Genomic DNA, 7,178 nt, shown 5'->3' on the forward strand with positions numbered 1-7,178 from the left:
TTTGGTGATTCACTCCCATGCTTTCATGATGCGCCATTTGTAACCATGAAAAGACAGCCTGCCTCTCAGATATTGACATGATGATTCATCACAGGAGCAAAATGACAGTGATGAAGAAGCAACGAAAATAATGGTATGGTTGGGGGCTCCCCACCACATGAGGAACTGTATGAAAGGGTGGCAGCATGAGGAAGGTGGAGGAGCATTGCTCTAGGGGTCTACCTGTATGCCTCCACCATGGCTGCCCGATGGCCCCTCTCCCTTTGCGTGTCTCTCTCTTGTCCCAGCCAGGAGCCGCACCTGCGGGGCTGGCAACTCCGCTGAGCACAAACCCCCCTGACTCCACAGACTGCCCGGGCCCTAGGGAGAGAGCCCGAGATGCTGCTGGGACTTGAGCGGGTCTGTGTGACTTAGGAGAGAAGAGAGTCCTGGTAGTTAGGCTGCAAGAAAGAGGCTGCTACAGCTTCCTTCTGTAGAAGGAGATTCCAGGCAGCAGGGTGTCCACAGCACAGCTCTGTCTCGCAGTCCACGGAGCAGCTTATGCCCCACTGTCTCTTCTATCTCCCCTCAACTCCATTTTTGTTGCTTTCTTGCTTTCCTTAGCTCTGACACGAACTTTCCATCCACTCGAGGGCTGGGATTCTAGGTCCTCTTCTGGGTGGTCTCAGCCGGTCTTCCGTCACATCTTTTCTATTAGGTTACGGGACCTAACTCACAGGGCATCTCTCCTTAGCCATCTCTGATTTCAGCCTCTGTGTTGTTCCCAGGCTGTATCTCTACTTGGGTCTTTCGGGGTTTATCTGTATAATAAGTAGGCTTCTGGACTTTCTAGCTGGTTTATAAATCTTCAAAGGTATTACAGTCATTGTCATAAAGTGGGATTCCATGAGTCAGAAGTAATTGGTGGCTACTGACCCAGACTCTGTCTGGATCCAATCCCAACTTTACCCAGCCCTAGTTGGGAAAAACTGGTTACTTACCTATTGTGTCTCAGCGTTCTTTTCTGTGAAATGAGGAGAATTATGGCAATCCCCTGTCGGGGCAGTAGTAAGGATTAAGAGAGTTAATGCACGAAGACCTTCAAAAAGTGCCTATCCAGCCTGTGGTGACCCAGGCTGTGTGCTATAGGCTACTGGAACTTTAGATTCTGCCCTTTCAAGGTGCACAACATCCTTCATAGATCATACCAGAAGGACTTAACGTGGAAACCCCACTAAGTGAACTGGACTCTACTTCACCTTCACCTGTAGCCCTTGAACTTAAAGCTGAAACTGACTAGTGTGAGAAGAGGCAGATGACGGCTACCCGAAGGTATGGAGCTGGCAGCTGTTGGGCTTTGGTTCGGACCTCTTGCCTTGAGGGTGCCCAATGAATGGTGGCCCAGGGCTACCATATGCTTCCTATTTTTAAAAATCATTTTATTAGGGGCTCATACAATTCTTATCAAAATCCATCCATCCATCCATTGTGTCAAGCACATTTGTACATTTGTTGCCATCATCATTCTCAAAACATTTGCTTTCGACCTGAGCCCTTACTATCAGCTCATTTCCCCCCTCCCTCCCCACTGCTGCCTCCCTCAAGAACCTATACTTACTATTTTAATGCCCTCCTTGCTTTACTATGGCATGCAATAGTCCTGTAGCCATGGTTCTGCCATTGTGAAAGAGTGTTATTGAAAGTTTTGCCCTGTCACCAACTCCCATTGTTTGTGTAGTGTCAAGTCACATAAGAGTCTACATCCATACAAGTCAACAATTCATGTATTGCAGCTCCAGCCAGCTCATGCTTGTATAATTTCCTATTCTCAACAGTGTTTTAGATTCAATACAATTGACTGAATTAATGAGACTATCTGTAGAATTACCTTATGCCTCAGGGGGGTGATTTATAATGATCTCTATCATAAAATGATAATGATGTCTCTAAAGTAAACCAGAGACATACATAAACCATAGCTACATGAGTGAGTTTGGGGCTCACACTTAATTCTAGCCCCAATCTAAAAACAATGAGTTCTTACAACAAGTCCCTGCTTAATGCTTGCCCTTATGAAGAGATGATTGAAGAGATGAGTGCTCTATAGCTAAGTGTGGTGAAGAAACCAGACGGTGCCCAGCTATCAGAACGAATAGCATCTGGGGTCTTAAAGGCTTGTCTTCAAACAAGCAGCCTTCTAAGGGAGGTGTCAACCAAGTCTACATGGAAGAAGCACACCAGCCTGTGTAATCCAAAGCTTGTAAATAATAAAAATATAAATCTGAAGGAGGGATTGGTATCAGAGCTTCAATTGGGAGCACCCAGTTTGCAGGAGGCTATGGATGACAGTGGAAGCCCAAAATCCATTTGCAGGGTCCCCACAAGGATTAAGACTCTGGTGAATCCCTCTGACCATAGTTCAGGGATGTAGATAGCCTTGTTATAAGAGAGAGAGCATGGTCAAGGTGATTATGGAAGATGTAAGGTTAAAATGGAACCCCTTATCACTTGATCTCCCCTTTGACACATTTTAAGGTGGTTTCGGTTAAAAAAAAGTGATGGGGAAATACACATGGATTAAGCCTCCAGTGGATTTCCTCTGATCACAGACCAGGGATGGGAATACCTTTGCTACATGCAGAAGGCATTGGAAAAAGGATGAATGCAGGTGTAGTTAGGTTAAAATGTAATTCCTTATCATTTGATCTACCTTTTGATGCATTTAAAATTTGTTCTAGCTTTTAACATTTTCTGCTTTCTTTTCAATTGAGGTTTGTTTTACTGCTCTATCTTGTTATTGTTGATTTTGTATGTTTAAAAAGGAAGTTTGTGGCAAAATGGAATGAGAAGATAATGCAAGGTTTTGGCAAGATGGTGGACTAGGCAGACATGCTGTAGAGATCCGTCAGCTAAAAGATCAAATGAAATAGTGGTGATCATCCTGGAAACATGAGCTGTAGAGAAAAGGAGAGATGTAGATTGCATGCTGGCTTGGAGAAGCTAAAGAAAAGCAGCAAGAGAGGAGACGGATGAGGGAGTTGTTGGCTGGCCTGATGTGGTGCAGCATCTTGAACTTTTCCAAATAGTGGTCAGTTTAGACAGCAGCCTGACACCACACTTGTGTGCCAGATACACCAGGGCAGCGTCAGAAGGTGTGTTAATTTCACCTTACGGTACAGAAGACCATGACTCATTCTATAACCACCTACCCTACCTCCAGCTGCTCTCTAAGCAAACAAGGGTGCTTCTAGGAACAAGCATGCTGACCTTGACCACCTTCTGAGCTGGCCCCACCTGCTTTCAGGTCAGGTGCCCTGATCCCAGATAATATGTAGGCTGGGAGAAGCTCCATCTAGGACTGGGTATCCCACCCCTCCCCTGTCCTATGAGCTTCCTGGCTGGCAGAGGTGCTAATCCATACTGGGTACCCTGTCTCTCCAGGGTCTTCTCTTCTCCGGCTCTAATTCCTTCCCAGGTTTCTCATTTCTGCCTTCTTCTTAAATTTTTTTTTTTCATTTCCTTCCTTTGTTCTTTTTCTTTTAAAAAATTATTTATATTTTGTTTTTCTCTACCCTTCTTTATCTTAATTATTATTGTTATTTTATTTATTTCTAATTTTGCTTATTATATTGTTTTACTTTTTTCTTTTCACCTGTTTTCATTTTTCCCTTACTTTTTTTGCTATTTAGTGATTAAAATTTTTTTGCTGCTGTTTATCTGCTTTCTCCAATTGTTCTTTATTATTTCTTCTCTGTTGTTGTTTGTTTTTGTTGTTTTTTAATCTTTTCTCTTATACCCGATGAGAGACAGCCACTGTGCCCTCACCACCCAGCCATACCTACACTTGCTATAGCCCCACCTATGGGTAAAGTCTTCTGCCTGCTCCCCTTAAACTACCTTATCCATGATGGACATCAGCCAAACCCAGGCAAACCCACCCTCAACTCTGCTGCATGAACAGTGAGCAGAGGCCTGCATGTAAACTTTCATTCTCTCTCACAGACGCTAGAGGCAGGTGGTGAGTGCTTAATTAAGGCCACACTAACATCCAACCATCAATTAAATACAAATATAATAACATCACAATGTCTCAGAGAAAAATTATAATTTCAGTTCACACAAGGAAGCAAGACAGAATGGCTAAAAGAATTGATCAATACACAGATCTAGAAGACCTTTCTTAAGAATAAAAGGTATTAAAACTACCTGGTAAGGAATTCAAAAGAATGGTAACTTGACTCCAACAGATTGAGGAGATCTATAAATTCAAGGAAAACAGAAAAATCTCTAGAAGAACTCATGAAAACACTGAGAAAATGACAAAATAAATGAAAAATTAGAAACCATACAAAAACAGCAAGCAGAAATGACAATATAACTCACAAACAAAACGAACTCAGAACGGAAAGTTATATGCAATAGAGGAACCATAAGCAACACACACTGAGGGAGGGGGGAGGGAGGGAGAAAATGAGCTGATTCCAAGGGCTCAGGTAGAAAGCAAATGTTTTGAGAAGGATGTGGACAACAAATGTACTAATGTGCTGGACACAATGGATGTATGTATGGACTGTGATAAGTTGTATGAGCCCCCAATAAAAGGATTTTTTTAAAAAAGCAACACACACACAGCAAAAGGACAGCAAGAAATTCATATATAGCTAGATATGGATATAAATATAGATCACTATAGTTAATGTGAACACATTAAATTAACCAGCAAAAGACAGCGCAACAGAATGGATAGGAAAACAGGACCCATCACTATACTGTCTACAAGAGACCACCGTAGGCACAGAGACAGAAATGGACTGAAAATCAAAGGATGGGAAAAGCCATATTAAACAAATAAAAATTTAAAAATGAACAGGAGGAACAATGTTGATTTCTGATTAAATGGACTGTAAGGCAAAATGCAGGACAAGAAATAAAGAAGGGCATTATGTGGTGTTGGAAGGGCTAATTGAGCAAGAGGACATAACTGTAATAAATATCTATGCATCCAATGAAAGAGTCTCAAAAGGCATAAATCAAACTCTAACAGAATCGAATAAATGGACAATGCTACAATAATAGTAAGGGACTTTAACACATCACTTTTGTGATATATTTCATATATCACTTTTTTGGACAGAATAACTTGAAAGAAATTTAATAAAGACATGGAAGAACTAAACAATATAACCAATAAACCTGACCTCATGGACATATTCTCCACTCACCAACAGTACACTATATATTCCCTTCCACAGTGCAGGGCACAGTCTGAAAAATGGAGTATATGTGAGGTCACAAAGCTAGCCTCAATGTATCTTAAAACACTGAAATATTACAAAGCATCTTTTCAGATTGCAGCACTATGACATTAGGAATCAATAAAAGGAAGATCAACAAAAGAGAAAATACATGGAAACGGAGCAACATCCTGCTTTAAAGCTATAGAGAAATAGAAGACAAGTTTGAAAGAGTCCCTGACTCAAATAAGAATGAAAACACAACATTCAAAATCCATTGGGAGAGCAAAAGCAGTGACCAGCAGGCAGTTTATAGCAACAAACACCAATACCAAAAGAGAAGACAGAATAAAAATCAACACCCTAACTCAACATCTCCAATTAGGAAAAGAACAGCAAAATAACTCTACAGTCACTAGAACAAGTAATAATAATAATAATAATAAAGATTAGAGTAGAAATAAAGGAAATAGAAAACAGAAAAACAATAGAAAGAATACACAAGACAGGAAGTTGGTTCTCTGAAAGGCTTCATAAAATCAACAAACCACTGGCAAATGTAACAAAGGGAATAAAGATGATGTACATAACACAAAAAAGAAATGAAATGGAAGACATCACAACAGAACTCACTGAAATAACAATGTTAACAACAGAATACTGTGAAGAACTGTACTTCAACAAACTTGAAAACCTAGAAGAAATAGAAACAATTTCTAGAAACATTCTACCTCTCTAAGCTAACATGGACGACAGAAATCTTGAACAGACTCAGAAAAATAGAGGAAATTTTAAGATCATTTTTCTGTCCTCCAGAAAAGGCCAGGCCCAGACTGCATTACCGGTGAATTCTACCAGACACTCAGAGGAGGTGACAACAATTCGATGCAAACTATTCTGGAGTACAGAAAAAGATACAAAGTCCCCAAAATCACTTTATGACGTGAAAACGATATCAAAACAGAGAAGTCACTAAAAAAGAACGTGGTAGACTAGTATCCCTCATGGACACAGATGCAAAAATGGTTGACAAAGTTCTAGCCAATAAAAACAACAACAACAAGTGGCTAGCAAACATATGAAGAAATATTCATGGTCATTAGTTATAAGAGAGATGTAAATAGAAATAACCATGAGATATCATCTTAACTCAGCATTAATGGCAAAGTTCAAAAAACTAGGAGACGGCAAATGCTGGGGAGGGCATGCATGGAAACCCTCATACACTGCCGGTGAAACTGTCAAATGGTATAACCACTGTAGAAACAATGTGGCTCTCCTCAAAAAGCTGGTCATCAAAACACATGACAAGGCTATAAGGGAAACAATACTACTTGGTAAGATATGTTCATCTTAGAATTATTAGCCATTTGAGATCAAAAGGGCAGTATTTACCCCAGGACAATTTCAGAAGGTGTTGGGGTGAGGGGTCCCCAACACTCTAATGGGTCCTCAGGAGCGACTTTGCGACTGTGGAAAATATTACAGACAGACAGACAGCGTTGCACAAGGGCTCCTCGTCCCATGTCAGAACTGAGAGAGAGAAAGTACTTTTCAAAGAGCATAGATAGTGGGGCTTACAGATCTTTCATAAGGCATGCACGTCGTATAGCTAACATATTACAAAGTCGCTGGGTGATATCACAAATGAATAACATCAGCAATGAAGTGAGTCATCCTGTTGACCTAGTGCTAGTTGACCTTGAACCCCCCTGAGCCCTGCCCAGGGGCTGCTACATTTATGGTGGGTTGGCTATAGAACCTGGTTGCCTTTAGCTACAGATAACCTTTAGGCATTGTGAAGTAGCCAGACACAGGAATGATTCATCTTATATGGCAGCTCCTTTATGACAGTTCCTTTATGGGGGGTTACTGGAGGGGCTGTGTTCAGTCATGGGAATGCATATTAAGACTTATTTATATCTCACCACCATGAGAGAGTTCCCCCACCAGAATCAGCTTTCC

The sequence above is a fragment of the Echinops telfairi genome, unplaced genomic scaffold (genome assembly GCF_000313985.2).
Source record: "Echinops telfairi isolate 266 unplaced genomic scaffold, ASM31398v2 ScPeMD7_2573;HRSCAF=3158, whole genome shotgun sequence".
Taxonomy (NCBI): Eukaryota; Metazoa; Chordata; class Mammalia; order Afrosoricida; family Tenrecidae; genus Echinops; species Echinops telfairi.